A 16,333-nucleotide genomic window follows, 5' to 3' on the forward strand; every position below is an offset into this window, starting at 1 on the left:
CCATCCATCCCAGCTCTTCAAGTCTTATCAGGGCTGAGAGTGTCCTCTTCCCCTGTGTCCTGGCAAGGCAGTCCCTCCAGTAGGAAGTAATTGAAAAGCTAGCAAGAGAGTCCATGTGAGAGACAGCCCCTGCTCCCCTTACAAGGGAACCCAAATGAAGTATGAGATGCCCATTAGCTACATCTTTTTTTTTATTAAAGTTTTTTTTTGTTTTTTTTTTGTTTTTTTATTTTTTTTATCAGTTACATTTTATTAACTCTGTATCCCAGCCGTGTCCCGATCCCTCATTCCCTCCCAGTTCCTCCCTCCCTCCCTCATCCCCACCGTGCCCCTTTCCAAGTCCACTGATAGGGGGGACCTCCTCCCCATTCATCTGATCCTGTTTTATCAGGTATCTTCAGGACTGGCTGCAAAGCCCTCCTCTGTGGCCTAACAGGACTGCTCCTCCCTTCGGGGGTGGGGAGACCAAAGAGCCAGTCATTGAGTTCCTGTTAGAAATAGTCCTTGTTCCCCTCACTCTGGGAAACCAATTGGTTACTGAGCTACCACAGGCTACATCTGAGTGGAGGTTCTAGATTATATCCATACATGGTCCTTGGTTGAATGTCAGTCTCAGAAAAGACCCTGTGCCCAGATATATTTGGTCCTTGTGGAGCTCCTATCCTTTCCCCATCAGACTAACTCCCCTTCTTTCTTATGATTCCCTGTACTCTGCCAAAGGTTTGGTCATGAGTCTTTGCTTTGAAAACACTGCTAGTTAGAGTCTTTCAGATGCGCTCAGTAGACTCCTGTCATACGTTCAATGCACATCCCATCTGTCTTTCTAAACGAGGATTGATCAGAGTGAAATATCCCAGAAGGAGAAAGACAAACATGGGATATACTCACTTATATAGACCTATAAGATATGATAAACATAATGAAATCTATACACCTAAAAACGATAATCATTAGCTACATCTTTGTAGTGGGCTTATGTACAGTCCATGCATGGTCCTTTGTTGGTACTTCGTTCTCAGCAGGCCCCTTTGGTCCTGGTTAGTTGTCTCTGTTGGTCTTCTTGTGAAGCTCCTGTCACATCCAGGTCCTTCCTCCAGTTCTCCAAAAGGCCCCCTATGTCTCACCTATGTTTGGTGTTGAGTCTCAGCATCTGTTTCAAGGTGCTGCTGGTTGTCCCAGAGGACAAGTTTGCTTGCAGACAGGAGTTTTATACTTTCTTAATGGTTTAGTTTCATACTCTTTATTTTGCCTTTAGGATGTTTTGTCTTTTGTATGTAATACTTCAATTTTCAAAGTCCCCCTGACCCCAATCATGTTTTCAGAGGCAAGATGTTAAAGATGATCTTTGGCTAATTGTGGTTTAACATGCATGCACACATGTGCATCAAGTGACATCAATATAAGTGCATCAATATAAGTGACATCTGCCGGGTTTACTCACACACACACAGAAATACACACATATAACGAGAAATAATAATATAAAACATTCAGGCACACATGTATGTTACTATATAGTTGGTGCTATTGTAAACATTATGGTTGGTTTACATGTGCTGCCTCCATTGTAAAATGAGAAGTGATGACTTCACAATGATTTTATCTTCAGTTCATCCTGCCTTGCTAAATTTTCTACTTGTGTGTTTCTCCATGAGTGGGCCCACCAGTATGAAGGTCTTGGTCATGTTGATTCACCAATCATCCTTTTTTTAAATTAATTTTTATTTTTTAATATTAGCTACATTTGCTAACTTTGTATCCCTGGTGTATCCCACTCCCTCTATCCCTCCAAATCTCACCCTCCCACCCTCATCTCCTCCCTGCCCCTTTCCAAATCTCACCCTCCCACCCTCATCTCCTCCCTGCTCCTTTCCAAGTCCACTGATAGGGGAGAACCTCCTCCCCTTCCATCTGATACTTTTACCAGTTGTGTTCAGGACTGGCTGCAAAGTTCTCCTCTGTGGCCTAGCGGGGCTGCTCCTCCCTGGGGGGGGGGGCAAGGACATTTGCTCAACCATGTTTGTAGCAGCTTTATTCGTAATATCTGAACCTAGAAACATCCCAGATGTTCCTCAGTTGAGTAATGGATACAGAAATTGTGGTACTTTTACACAATGGAATACAACGCAGCAATTAAATATGAGGAAATCATGAAATCTTCAGGCAAATGGTGGGACCTAGAAACGATCATCCTGAGTGAGGCAGAAAGACACACACATGGTATATATTGACTTATATAGACCTATAAGATAGGATAAATATACTGAAATCTATATACCTAAAGAAGATAAACAAGAAAGAGGACCCAGAGTAAGATGATCAATCCTCACTTAAAAAGACAAATGGGATGGACATTGGATGTAGGAGCAAAGAAATAACAGGACAGGAGCCTAATCATCCTTTATACGTGTGTCCTTATATAGACATGCATATTCACATAAAATTGCCCCTTATACTTCCCGAACTTTCATTCTTGCAAGAAATACTTTTCAAAGTAACAATAAGATGAACTTGAGCATGAGATTATATCCACACTGCTTTTTTTCCTTTTTGTTGAAAATAAATTTTTTTCATACTGGTTTCTTTCCCCTAACTGCTGCCAGTCAGTCTCCAAATCTCCACCCACCCAAATCCACATCTGTTCTTTGTTTTTTCTTTGTGAACAGTTATCAATGGGAGATAGCCTCTGGCTTATAGATGAGGGTTTATGTCTACCTTTCCTCTCAGTGTTAAGACTCCATCTGGTACAGACCTCTTCAGTCCCTATGCATGTTGCCACAGTCTCTGTGAGTCCGTATGTGTGTCAGTCTGGCTGTGTTTGGAAGGCCTTGTACCCTTAGTGTTCTCCACCCCCTTTGGCTCTTACAATGATTCTATCTCCTCTTCCACAGGGTTCCTTAAACTGTAAAGAGAGAGAATTGATGCAAACATCCCACTTAGGAACCCATGTTACAAGATCTACTACTCTCTGTAACATGTTGACTGTGGACATATGTATTTGTTTACATGTGTTGCAGAAGGAATCTTTTCTGATGGCTGAGCACGATACTGATCTATGAGTATATAAAATGCTATTAGGAATAATTTTTCTATGTTCTTTTAATAGAACAGTAGTATTTGCTTTAGGTCCATGGTCTATCTCACCCCAGGATCTTGGCCACCTCAACCATGTCTAAGATATACTACATTTTATGGAGTGAGTCTTATATTTAATCAAATATTGGTCGGGTAGACCTAGAAGCTTTGTGTCACTATTGCACTAATGGGTCTTTAATTCATGTCACCATTGTGATCAAAGTTGGGATGATGTTTGCATTTCTCCTTTGATAGCATGAAGAATGTGATTCCGTACTATGAATACTAGTCAGTAAGGATTGAAGATTCCAGGTAGGCACCAGCTTAACTTCTCCATCTTCAATTAGTTTTGTCAGTGTTATCTTCAGCAATAGGGCCTTACTCTCAGTTTGTGGAGAGCAAACAAAAGTCTTGGTAATAATGTGGTTAATTTCAAGGTTCCATGGCACTGTGTTGGTCAACAACTCTATTGAATATAACCCATTCCCAGAACTGGAGGCTTACTTTAGTGATGAAAGACATTTAGTTAGGTCTCCATTGTACCTATAGTTTGGTAATTTTTTAAAATCACCTTTATTTATGCATATATTTTAAGAAGCTTTTACTGTATTAGGTTTCTAGAAAACCATCAGAAAGCTCTTGGTTTTAGCTGTCCCTACCTATATTCTCTCCCTAACCTTCTTCTATGATCCCTGTCCTCTGTGATTATCCTTTCCCAGCCCACCTCATCCACCTATAGTTTTCTATTCTATTCCCACATCTTAGGGTAACCCAATCATTGCCCTCAATCCCTTACTCTATACCTGTACTTTGTGATTATATTAGTTTTAGTTTGCTTATAGAAGATTTATAGCTAACACCCATATATAAGTGAATATATGCCAGATTTGTGTTTTGGGGGTCTAGGTTACTTCATTTCTGATGATTTTTTCTATATCCTTTCATGGAATTTAGTATTTCATGAGTTAATATTTTTAAACAGCTGACTAATAGTCAACTTTGTAAATGACCCACTTTTTTTTTTATCCATTGATGACATCTAGTCTGTTTTCAAATTCTGGCAATTATAGAGCATCAGTGAACATGGTTGAGCAAGTGACTCTGTAATGGCATATCAAGTCCTTTGGGTATATGCCTAAGAGTCGTATAGCTGGATCTTGAAGTGAATCTACTGCATTCTTCCTGAGGTACACTACATTGATTTCTTTGGTGGTTGTACAAATTTGCAGTCCCGGCAGCAACAAATAAGTGTTCCCCTTACTCTGTATCTTCACCAGCATGAGCTATCACTTGTTTTATTGATCTTGTCTGTTATGATTGGTGTAAGATAAAACCTCACAGTAATTTTGATTTGAATTTCTCTGATGACTAAGAATACTGAACATTTCTTTAGTCTTTAGGTGCTTCTCAGCCAATTACCTTTCCTATATTGAGAACACTGTTTTTAGATCTGCATTCCATTTTAATTGGGTTCTTTGTTTTCTTGATGTCTAGTGTTTTGACTTCTTTACATAATTTTGATATTAGCTCTCTGATGTAAAGATATTTTCCTATTCTGTAGCTGGTAGCTTTGGGACAATGTTAATATCCTTTTCCATACAGAAGCTTTTCTGTTTCATGAGGTCTGGTGTATGTACGCATGTATGTATGTATGTATGTATGTATGTATGTATGTATGTGTGTATGTGTGTATGTATGTATGCATTGAGATCATGTATGCATGTAAGAACAGTTATGAAACAATCAGAAGGCCATATGTAAAAGTTACGTTCAAATTGTTTCACTCATTTGTATTTGGCAACCTTGAAGAAAATACTGTCTATCCTATCTAGGTGATTCTAAAGTTTTGTATCTAAATCTTTTTTAAATTTTTTATTTAACTTTTATTAATTACATTTTATTCATTTTGTATCCCCCCATAAACCCCTCCCTCCTTCCCTCCCAATCTCACCCTCCCTCCTCTTTCTGCATGCATGCCCCTCCCCAAGTCCACTGATAGGGGAGGTCCTCCTCTTCTTATTTCTGATCTTAGTCTATCAGTTCTCATCAGAAGTGGCTGCATTGTCATCTTCTGTGGCCTGGTAAGACTGCTCCCCCCTCAGGGGGAGGTGATCAAAGAGCAGGCCAATCAGATTATGTCAGAGGCAGTCCCTCTTCCCATTACTATGTAACCTGCTTGGACACTGAACTGCCATGGGCTACATCTGTGCAGGGGTTCTAGGTTATCTCCATGAATATTCCTTGGTTGGAGTATGAGTCTCTGGGAAGGCCCTTGTGTTCAAATTTTCTTGTTCTGTTACTCTCCTTGTGGAGTTCCTGTCCTCTCCAGCTCTTCTTCTTTCCCACTTCTTACATAAAATTCCATTCACTCTGCCTGACAGTTGGCCATCAAGCTCAGCATCTGCTTTGATAGTCTGCAGGGCAGAGGCTTTCAGAGGCCCTCTGTGGCAGGTTCCTAGGTTGTTTCCTGATTTCTTCTTCTGGCTTTCAGAGGCCCTCTGTAGCAGGTTCCTAGGTTGTTTCCTGTTTTCTTCTTCTTCTGATGTCCATCCTCTTTACCTTTCAGGATGGGGATTGAGCATTTTAGTTAGGCTCCTCTCTTTTGCTTAGTTTGTTTAGATGTACAGATTTTAGCGGGTTTATCCTATGTTGTATGTTTATATGAGTGAGTATATACCTTGTGTGTCTTTTTGCTTCTGGGACAACTCACTCAGGATGATCCTTTCCAGGTCCCACCATTTACCTGCAAATTTCATGATTTCCTTATTTTTCATTGCTGAGTAGTACTCTATTGTATAGATGTACCACAATTTCTGCATCCATTCTTCAGTTGAGGGGCATCTGGGCTGTTTCCAGCTTCTGGCTATTACAAATAAAGCTGCTACAAACATGGTTGAGCAAATGTCCTTTTTGTGTACTTGAGCCTCTTTTGGATATATCTAAATCTTTCTCTGTCTGCATTGAGACAGGGTTTCTCTATGTGGCCTTGGCTGTCCTGGACTCATTTTTGTAGATCATGCTGGCCTTAAACCCATAGAGATCCATATGCCTTTGCTTCCTCAAGTACTGGGATTAAAGGCATGTGCCACCATACCCGGCTGAGGACGTATGTATGTATGTATGCATATATTTAGCTTCTTAAAAACATTCTTGTTTTTCAGGGAATAGTATGAAAGAAGGGGGAGATAGAAAGACCTGGAAGGGACAGGAGCTCTATAAGGAGGGCAACAGAACCAAAAAATCTGGGCACAGGGCTCTTTTTCTGAGACTGATATTCCAACCAAAGGCTATGCATGGAGATAACCTAGAATTTCTGCACAGATGTAGCCCATGGCAACTCAGTGTCCAAGAGGGTTCCATAGTAATAGAAACAGGGACTATCTCTGACATGAACTCAGTGGCTGTCTCTTTGATCACCTCCACCTAAGGGGGGAGCAGCTTTACCAGTCCACAGAGGAAGACAAAGAAGCCAGTACTGATGAGACCTGATAGATGAGGGTCAGATGGAAATTAGTCTCCACCAAAATTCCAACAAGTCTTCACAACACTTGAAAGGACAATTTTCAGCTTCATGTGGAAACAAACAAACAAAAAAAAATCCCAAGATAGCTGCAACAATCCTATATAATAAAAGAACTGCTGAATATACCACTACCCCTAACCTCAAATTTTGACATTGTAATTGACATTACTTTAAGATTTGCCAATGAGGAAAAATAAATAAATAAATAAAGGCTTAGTAATCACAGGATAATTGAGAATGCTTGTCTGGTTCCCAGCTATCTAGGTTAAATCTCAGGAAGTCTGTGAGACTACATCTGTATCAAGACACTTTCCACCCTGAACAGTTCTTAACTCCCAGCCAGAGCATATCGCAAACCAGAAGGAGAAGCCCAATTATCTAGTCTGTCCACATGATTAGGCTTGGGCCAGGTCCCAGACAGTAGAATTGCTTTAAGGAGCTCTTAAATTCATTCTGAGGGTTGGAATGCAACCCTATTAGTGGACTGGGAGAGGGGCATAGGAGAAGAAGAGGGAGGAAGGGTGTGATTGGGAAGGGATGGGGGCATGGCTATAGCTGAGACACAAAGTGAATAAATGGTAAATAATAAAAATAAAATAATAATTAATAATATTCTTATTTAACTGGATTCTTAGACTACTTAAGTTTAACATTATGATAAAATACATGTTTTACAAACGTACAATCAACCACACTTCAGGACAGGGTTCATAGTCACAAGTATTTGGATAACACAAATTATTCTGAATGATTTTGGAAAGAGAGAGAGTATATAAAGTGAGTTGGGGTGGATTTGGGAAGAGTTGGAGGAACACTAAATAAGATCAAATTTTATTGTAGAGAATTTCCAAATAATTAGTAGAAATATTAGTTTAAAAATCAGGCTGAGTTTCTTAATATTTTGACCAAGAAGCACTAAATGTCTGTTTTTATTTTCTCTTAACATCAAAATTTCATTTTTTTTGCTTATGAACATTATTTATTTATAATAAACTACACAGAGTAAGAACAGTTATGAAACAATCAGGAAGGCCATATGTAAAAGTTATGTTCAAATTGTTTCACTCTTTGGATTTGGTAACCTTGAAGAAAATACTATCTATTCTATCTAGGTGATTCTAAAGCTTTGTATCTAAATCTTTCTCTGCCTGCACTTCCTACTTAAGTAATAATTTTATTCTTTCTCAATTCTCTGATGGTGCTGAAGACCAAATAGCTATAGTTTCACATTTAGGCTTAAGTTGTTTAGAATTTAAGAAAATGTCCAAAGGCCTAGGAAAATGTTTTTTAAGTGGAGGTACCATTTATTAGTTGCTTTTCTTAAAACCTGTCCTATATTCAGTTCAGAAAGTCCATTCCAGTGCCAATGAGTTAAAGACTATTCTGTAATCACTCTTCTCTCAGTTTTAGAGTGTTTTCTTTCATACTGAGGCCTTTGATTTTTCTGCAGTTGAGTTTTGCACAGGGAGATGAATATGGATATATCTGAATTCTTCTTCATGCCAACATCCAGTTTGACCAGCACTATTTGTTAAAGATGTTCTCTTTATTCCAGTATAAATTTCTGGCTTCTTTATAAAAACCAGGTATCCAAAGATGTAAGGATTTTTGTTTGGAACTTTACTTAAATCAATGTGTCTGTTTTCATACCACACCATGCTATTTTTGGGGCTATTACTCTGTAGTATAATTTGAGGTTAGGGGTAGTGGTATATTCAGCAGTTCTTTTATTATATAGGATTGTTGCAGCTATCTTGGGATTTTTTTTGTTTGTTTGTTTCCACATGAAGCTGAAAATTGTCCTTTCAAGTGTTGTGAAGACTTGTTGGAATTTTGGTGGAGACTAATTTCCTTGAATCTATAGAATTCTTTTGGTAGATGACCATTTTCAGTATTAATCCTGATCCCTGAGCATGGAACATATTTCCATATTGAAATCTTACAAGTCTTTTCTCAAAGACTTGACGTTTCTATTATACAAGTCTTTCACTTACTTGGTAAGAGTTACCTGAAGATATTTTATATTATTTGAGGCAATAGTAAAAGGAGTTGTTTCTTTGATTTTTTTTCAATCCATTTGTCATTCATACACAAAAAGCTTGTTTATTTTTTATGTTAATTTTGTATCCTCCTACTTTTCAGGTGTAGAAGTTTTCTGGTGGAATTTTTACGGTTACTCATGTATACAATCATATCATTTACAAATAAGAATACTTTGACATCTTCCCTTCCTTTTATCTTTCCCTGATCTCTTTTAGTTGTCTTATTGCTCTGGCTAAGATTTCAATTGCTAAATGAATAGGAATGCAGACTGTGATCATTCTTGCATTGTTTTTTATTTAAATGGAAATTCCTTTTTTCTTTATTTTTATTTTTATTTTTTTAATTTTTATTTTTTTAGTAAAAAGTGTTTTTATTCTCACTTTATATATATATTTTTTCAATGCAGTTTATTCAGGAGCCTTGAACAATCATCTGACCCTGGGGAAAGCCAGCCCACAGCTTAAATAGCCTCTGGGTAGCCAACCCCAGGGTGCCATGTGGGCAATGCAGATAGGTACTCATACATGGAAGCAAGCCAGATCCTCAGCCTTAGCCAAATGTGGTGTTGTTCGTGACAGAGAGCACTCACCATCGGGAAGGTGGAAGACGGAAACCAGATCCATCTTTAAGGCGAGGCATTACGCAGCTCTCTGCAGTTCCCCCTTTTTGTTTTAGACACATCAGGCAAGAGTAGAGGTCTGATCTCTGATATTAGAAATAAATTGGGACTTTGTACAGATGTTCATTTAGGTGTCATCCACCCAAAGAGCATCAGACCCGACCGATACCTTTTTCTCAGAGGTGGGACCTGGGGCATCAACCCGCATGCAATCAGACATTCTCTTCTCTGGGTCCAAAGCGGCTGACCCTGAGTGCAGTGCTTAGCCTTGCATCCTGAGCGTAACATTTTAGCTTTTTATGGTAGCCAACCATGCTTGGGGAGACTGTCCTGCTTCAATGGCTGTCAAGGCCTGAATGGTCATGGCTGCATTACGCTGTTGTGAGACTCTAATCTTGCATATATACCACAGGCAAACCAAGGAGACCAACACCAGAAGGCCTGCTAACACTCCCATGCCCGCCCATTCCTTCAGATGATTCATGGCTGCAGCAATCCATGATGATAATCCTGTGGCTAGTCCTGCGTCCACTCTGGTAGAATTTACCATGACAATGGCCACTCTCAGCTGCTCCATCGTAGTATCAAATTCTGCAGTCCAATTACCTAAAATATAGCTAGACAATTGTTTAGACAGATTTGCATCACAGGGAAAATTCTCATGTTGTATGCTAGTGACTCAAAGTCCAGCATACTTTCATTGACAGCCAAGTTGAGCGATTTGCCATAGGGTATCAATTTGTTCCTACACGAGGTCAATCCTCTGATTGAACACCATCAAGCCTCCTTTTAGTTGAGCATTAATTTCTTTTTTTTTATTAATTACACTTTATTCACTTTGCATTTCCCCATAAGCCCCTTCCTCTTCCCCTCCCAATCCTCCCTTCCCTCCCTATTCTTCATGCATGCCCCTCGCCAAGTCTCCTTCCTTCTGATCTTAGTCTATCAGATCTCATCAGGAGTGGCTGCATTGTCCTCTTCTGTGGCCTGGTAAGGCTGTTCCCCCCTCAGGGGGAGGTGATCAAAGAGCAGGCCAATCAGATTATGTCAGAGGCAGTCCCTCTTCCCATTACTATGGGACCCATTTGGACACTAAACTTCCCTGGGCTACATCTGTGCAGGGGTTCTAGGTTATCTCCATGCATGGTACTTGGTTGGAGTATGAGTCTCTGGGAAGGCCCCTGTGTTCAAATTTTCTTGTTCTGTTGCTCTCCTTGTGGAGTTCCTGTCCTCACCAGATCTTACTATTTCCCACTTCTTATATAAGATTCCATGCACTCTGCCCAACACTTGGCCATAAGTCTCAGCATCTGCCTCTGAAAGGCTCTCTATGGCAGGTTCCTAGGTTGTTTCCTGTTTTCTTCTTCTTCTGATGTCCTTCCTCTTTGCCTTTCGGGATGGGGATTGAGCGTTTTAGTCAAGGTCCTCTCTCTTGTTTAGTTTCTTTAGATGTACAGATTTTAGTAGGTTTATCCTATAATACATGTCTATATGAGTGAGTATATACCGTGTGTGTGCCTTTCTGCTTATGGGACAGATGATGGTCCTTTCCAGGTCCCACCATTTACCTGCAAATTTTATGATTTCCTTATTTTTCATTGCTGGGTAATATTCCATTGTATAGATGCACCACAATTTCTGCGTCCATTCTTCAGTTGAGAGGCATCTGGGCTGTTTCCAGTTTCTGGCTATTACAAATAAAGCTGCTACAAACAGGGTTGAGCAAATGTCCTTATTGTGTACTTGAGCCTCTTTTGGATATATGCCTAGGAGTGGTATGGCTGGATCCTAGTTGTCTGAGAAAGTGCCAGATTGCTTTCTAGAGTGGTTGTACAAGTTTACATTCCCACCAGCAGTGGAGGAAAGTTCCCCTTTCTCCACAGCCTCTCCAGCATGTGTTGTCACTTGAGTTTTTCATCTTTGCCATTCTGATGAGTGTAAGGTGAAATCTCAGGGTCGGGTTGTTTTGATTTGCATTTCCCTAATGGCTAATAACGTTGAGCATTTCTTTAAGTGTTTCTCTGCCATTCGATATTCTTCTACAGAGGAATATCTGTTTAGCTCTGTTCCCCATTTTTTAATTGGATTACTTGGTTTGCTGCTTTTCAACTTCTTTAGTTCTTTATATATAATGGATATTAGCCCTCTGTCAGATAGGGGGTTGGTGAAGATTCTTTCCCAATCTGTAGGCATTCATTTTGTTTTGATGACAGTGTCCTTTGCTTTACAGAAGCTTTTCAGTTTCATGAGATCTCATTTATTGATTGTTAGAGCCTGTGCTGTTGGTGTTCTGTTCAGGTAGTTGTCTCCTGTACCAATGAGTTCTAGGGTCTTCCTCACTTTTTCTTCTAACTGATTTAATGTTATGTGTTTTATGTTGAGGTCTTTGATCCACTTGGACTTTAGTTTTGTGGAGGGTGATAATTATGGATCTATTTGCATTTTTCTACATGTAGACATCCAGTTAGACCAGCACCATTTGTTGAAGATGCTATATTTTTTCCATTGTATGGTTTTGGCATCTTTGTCAAAGATTAGGTGACCATAAGTGTGTGGGTTTATTTCTGGGTCTTCAGTTCGGTTCCATTGATCCACCAGTCTGTTTCTATGCCAGTACCTTGCAGTTTTATTACTGTTGCTCTAAGCTTAAGATCAGGAATGGAGATACCTCCAGAAGATCTTTTATTGTAGAAGATTGTTTTATAGCATTTCTGGGTTTCTTGTTGTTCCATATGAAGGTGAGAATTTTTCTTTCCAGGTCTGTAAAGAACTGTGTTGGTAATTTGATGGGAATTGCATTGAATCTGTAGATTGCTTTTGGTAAGATGGGCATTTTTCCTAAGTTAATCCTGCGAAGCCATGAGCATGGGAGATCTTTCCAGCTTCTGATATCTTCTTCTAATTCTTTCTTCAGAGACTTGAAATTTTTTGCAATTTTTTTAAATTGAGAATGTTTGCATCTAGACTCATAATAGAACACTTGAAGCTTTCAATATTCTATTTTTGGTTTTTACATTTAGTACATTGATGTTTATGTGTCATAGGGCATTTCTTTTCTAGTCCCATCTATATGGTATACTGTATGTTTCTTGTACCTTGTTAAGCAAATTTTTCTTTTTTTAAATTGCACTTTCGAAATTTATTCAGTAAGTTTTGTCAGTTCACCTAAATGGAAAGTTCTAAGAACAATGCAGATATCTCTTCTATTCATTTCACTAGTTGCAACTTTTTCTTTAAGTTGGGAAAATTTCTTCTTTGATTTTGTTGAAGATATTTTCTGCGACTTTAACATGGGTTTCTTCTCTTCTTTCTCTTCTTATTATTTATACATTTGGTCATTTTATAGTGGCCCAGATTTCCTAGATGTTTTTTGGCAGAATTTTTTTTTTTTTAGAGTTGACATTTTCTTTGACTGAGGTATTCATATCTTCTATGTTGTGTTTAATCCCTGAAATTTCCACTTTAATCTCTTGTATTTTGAAGTGAGACTTGCCTCTGAGGTTCTTGTTTAAGTTTTGTTTCACTTATTGATTCAATTTCCATTTTCACATCTTGAACAATTTCCATAATTTCATTTCACTGCTAATTTGTGGTTTCATAAATACCATTAATGAATTTATTCATATCCTCTCAAATTTTTTGTTTAATTTTATTTATATTTTAAATATAAATTAATTATAATAAATAAAATTTATTCACTTTGTATCCCCACTGCAGCCCCCTCCCTTGTCTCCTCCCAGTCCTACCCACCATTCTTCTTCTTCCCTATGCCCTTTCATTGTCCCCCAATAGAGGAGGACCTTCTCCCCTTCTATCTGACCTTAGCTTATCAGGTCTCATCAAGGCTGGCTGCATCATCATCCTCTGTGGCTTGGCAAGGCTGTACCCTTCAGGGGTAAGTGATCAGAGAGCCAGCCACTGAGTTCATGTCAGAGACAGCCCCTGAACCCCTTACTAGGAAACCCACTTGGAAATTGAGCAGCCAATGGGCTTCCTATGAACAGGGGGTCTATGTTCTTTCCATACCTGGTCCTTAGTTGCAATATTGCTCTCTGCAGGCTCCCCTGGGCCCAGGTATTTATCCTCTGTTGTTCTCCTCGTAGAGTTCCTGCCCCCTCCCTGTCTTTCTGTCTCCCTCTTCTCCCATAAGGATTCTGACACTCTGCCCAAAGTTTGGCTATGAGTCTCAGTATCTCCTTCTATACCCTGGTGGGTAGAGTCTTTCAGAGGTCCTCTGTGGAAGGTTTCAGTCCTGTCTTCTCCTACTTCCAATGTCTATACTGTTTGTTCTTCTGAATGAGGATTAAGCATCTTCACTAGTGTCCTCCTTGTTGTTTAGCATTTTTAGGGCTATGGATTTTAGTATGTTTATCCTATATTATATGGTTAATATCCACTTATAAGTGAGTATATATCATTTGTGTCTTTCTTCTTCTGGGTTACCTCACTCAGGATGATGTTTCCTAGTTCCCACCATTTGCCTGCAAATTTCATGATTTCATTGTTTTTAATTGTATTCCATCATGTAAATGTACCACACTTTCTTTATCCATTCCTCCTCTCAGTTGTTAGAAGAAAAATTGGGGAAGAGCCTTGACTTCATCGGCACAGAAGAAAACTTCCTGAACAGAACACAAATAACACAGGCTCTAAGATCAGCAATTAATAAATGAGACCTCATGAAGCTAAAAAGTTTCTGTAAAGTAACAAATGACAGCCTACAGACTGGGAAAGGATCTTCACCAGCCTTACATCTGTCAGAGGGCTAATATCCAGAATGTATAAAGAACTGAAGAAGTTAAACACCAACAAACCAAGCAATCCAATTCAAATTAGGGTACAGAGTTAAACAGAGAATTTGCAAAAGGAATATCAAATGACAGAGAAACAGTTAAAGAAATTCTCAACATCCTTAGTCATTTGGGAAATGCAAATCAAAATGACCCTGGGATTCCACCTCACACCCATCAGAATGGCTAAGATAAAAAACTCAAGTGACAACACATGCTATAGAGGATGTGGAGAAAGGAGAACCCTCCTCCATGGCTGGTGGGGATACAACCTTGTACAACCACTTTGGAAATCAATTTGGCTCTTCCTTGGAAAGTTAGGAATAGTGCTACCTCAAGAAAGGTTTCCCCACCACTCAATAAAGACATTTGTTCAACCATGTTCATATCAGCTCTGTTCTTAATAGTCAGAATCTGGAAACAACCTAGATGTCTCTCAATGGAGGAATGGATATTCACATCCTCTTTACGGTCCTTGAGAATACCCATAATAGCTATTTTGAAGTCCTCATTTTCTGCTTCAACTATATTGCATATCTCAGATATGTGGTAGGGCTGTTGAACTCTGGTAGAGACATATTATTCTGGCTGTTATTGTTTACACTGCCATATAATAATTTGTGTTTTTCGATAATTACAACTCTACATATTGCTATCTGGTCTTTTCTTTGTTGTATGGGTTTTATGGTTCTTGCTATCTGATGCCCTAATAACTCGCTGAATCTTAGGGCCTGTGGTGCCTGCGAGTTTGTTTTAATGGGGGTGCTACTGATAGGGGTTCCTTTAGAACTAGTTTTTAGGTATCAGGAGCTGACATGTAGTAATGAATATGGTCTAGAAAGGCAGTGTCCTGCCAGGGTCCATAGGCAGGAGGAAAGCTGCATATACCAAAAAGTATCTATAGATTCCTCATGGAATAGAGGAAAATGGAAAGATAGGTGCCTACCAACGGTCTGCTCCAGGGCTGGGATAGAAACTAGGGAATTGGAATCAGAGGATATGAAAGAGAATGAAGATTGTCTACCTGATTAGCTGAATGTCATGATCAGTAGGTTTCAGGAGAGAGATTGCTTTGGGTGTTGACAGGTAAGACAGGGATGGGATAAGAAAGAAAAGCTATTGGAGTTGATCTTCTTAGTTCTCTGGCAGTGATGTTTACACTTCTTAAATAACTTATCATGCTATGACAGGTTCCTTTTGAAATCTACCCCAATCCTTCACTAGGTTTACAAAATCACTGCAAGAGTAGAAGTTCTTGTAAGGTCTTCATCTTTTGAATGGATCTTTGTTGTTTTGGCACACATGGCTGCTATAAAATTTGAGCCTATAAAATTCTATCACTTGGAAACTGCTTTGTAAAGTATTCTTCCCAGAAGACCTTGCAGTAGCCTTTTGCAATGATATACTGATGATAAAGCCTCCCTTGACCTAAGACTGAGAACAGTAACTCAGAGCCTACTGAGGTGAGAAATAAAGTGAGTTCACCACTGTAAATAATTTAAGAAGATAACAGTAACAGCGTATCTAGAAGAGAAGATGACACAATTCCTTTCAGTAAGATTAATAGAATCAAAGAGCCCCAGAGCTGTACTGGGGCCTTGAGATAGGAAGGAGAGCTTTGGATAAAAACAATGCAAGATGTGTAGGTTTAAACATAATAGGGATTTAAAGGGAAGGACGGGTTTCTCTTTAGAGCCTGGAGAAGATCTTCCTTAAGATATACAGATATATTGATAGAGAGATGATAAATAGATAGGTGACAGGTAGGTAGGTAAATGGTAGATGGATAGACAGATGATAGCTGCCATGAGAGCAACTGATGAATAGTTTTTCTTATGAGTAGTCTCCCTAGACCCAAATTATCTGAAGAAAGAAAATAACTGACTTTTTATAGATTTTTGGGGTGGCAGGAAGTTTTATATTACATGATTTAGTTTAATATAACAGAAGAGACAAAAGACATGGAGAAGCCAGGTACTGGTTTAGACCCTAAATTAGAGCTTGACCTTAGGCCACAACCTAGACAGCTTGTAAACTTTTATCTCAGAGAAAGCCACAAAAAGGTTTGACCTGATTCTGCTTATGGTATCTGATGTGAAACTGCATCCCCATATTCTAACAATTATATCAGTTTAATTTCTTCCAGGCATTTGAAAGAGGCAAAATAAAGCAAAAATTACTTTATTTTTATCTGATAGTTGAAGTTAAATAATAAATTTAGAATTTAATGTGACTTTGAAGTTAAATAATAAATTTAGAATTTAATGTGACTTTGCAAAGCAT

Source organism: Meriones unguiculatus, chromosome 12 (genome assembly GCF_030254825.1).
Source record: "Meriones unguiculatus strain TT.TT164.6M chromosome 12, Bangor_MerUng_6.1, whole genome shotgun sequence".
In the NCBI taxonomy this organism is placed as follows: domain Eukaryota; kingdom Metazoa; phylum Chordata; class Mammalia; order Rodentia; family Muridae; genus Meriones; species Meriones unguiculatus.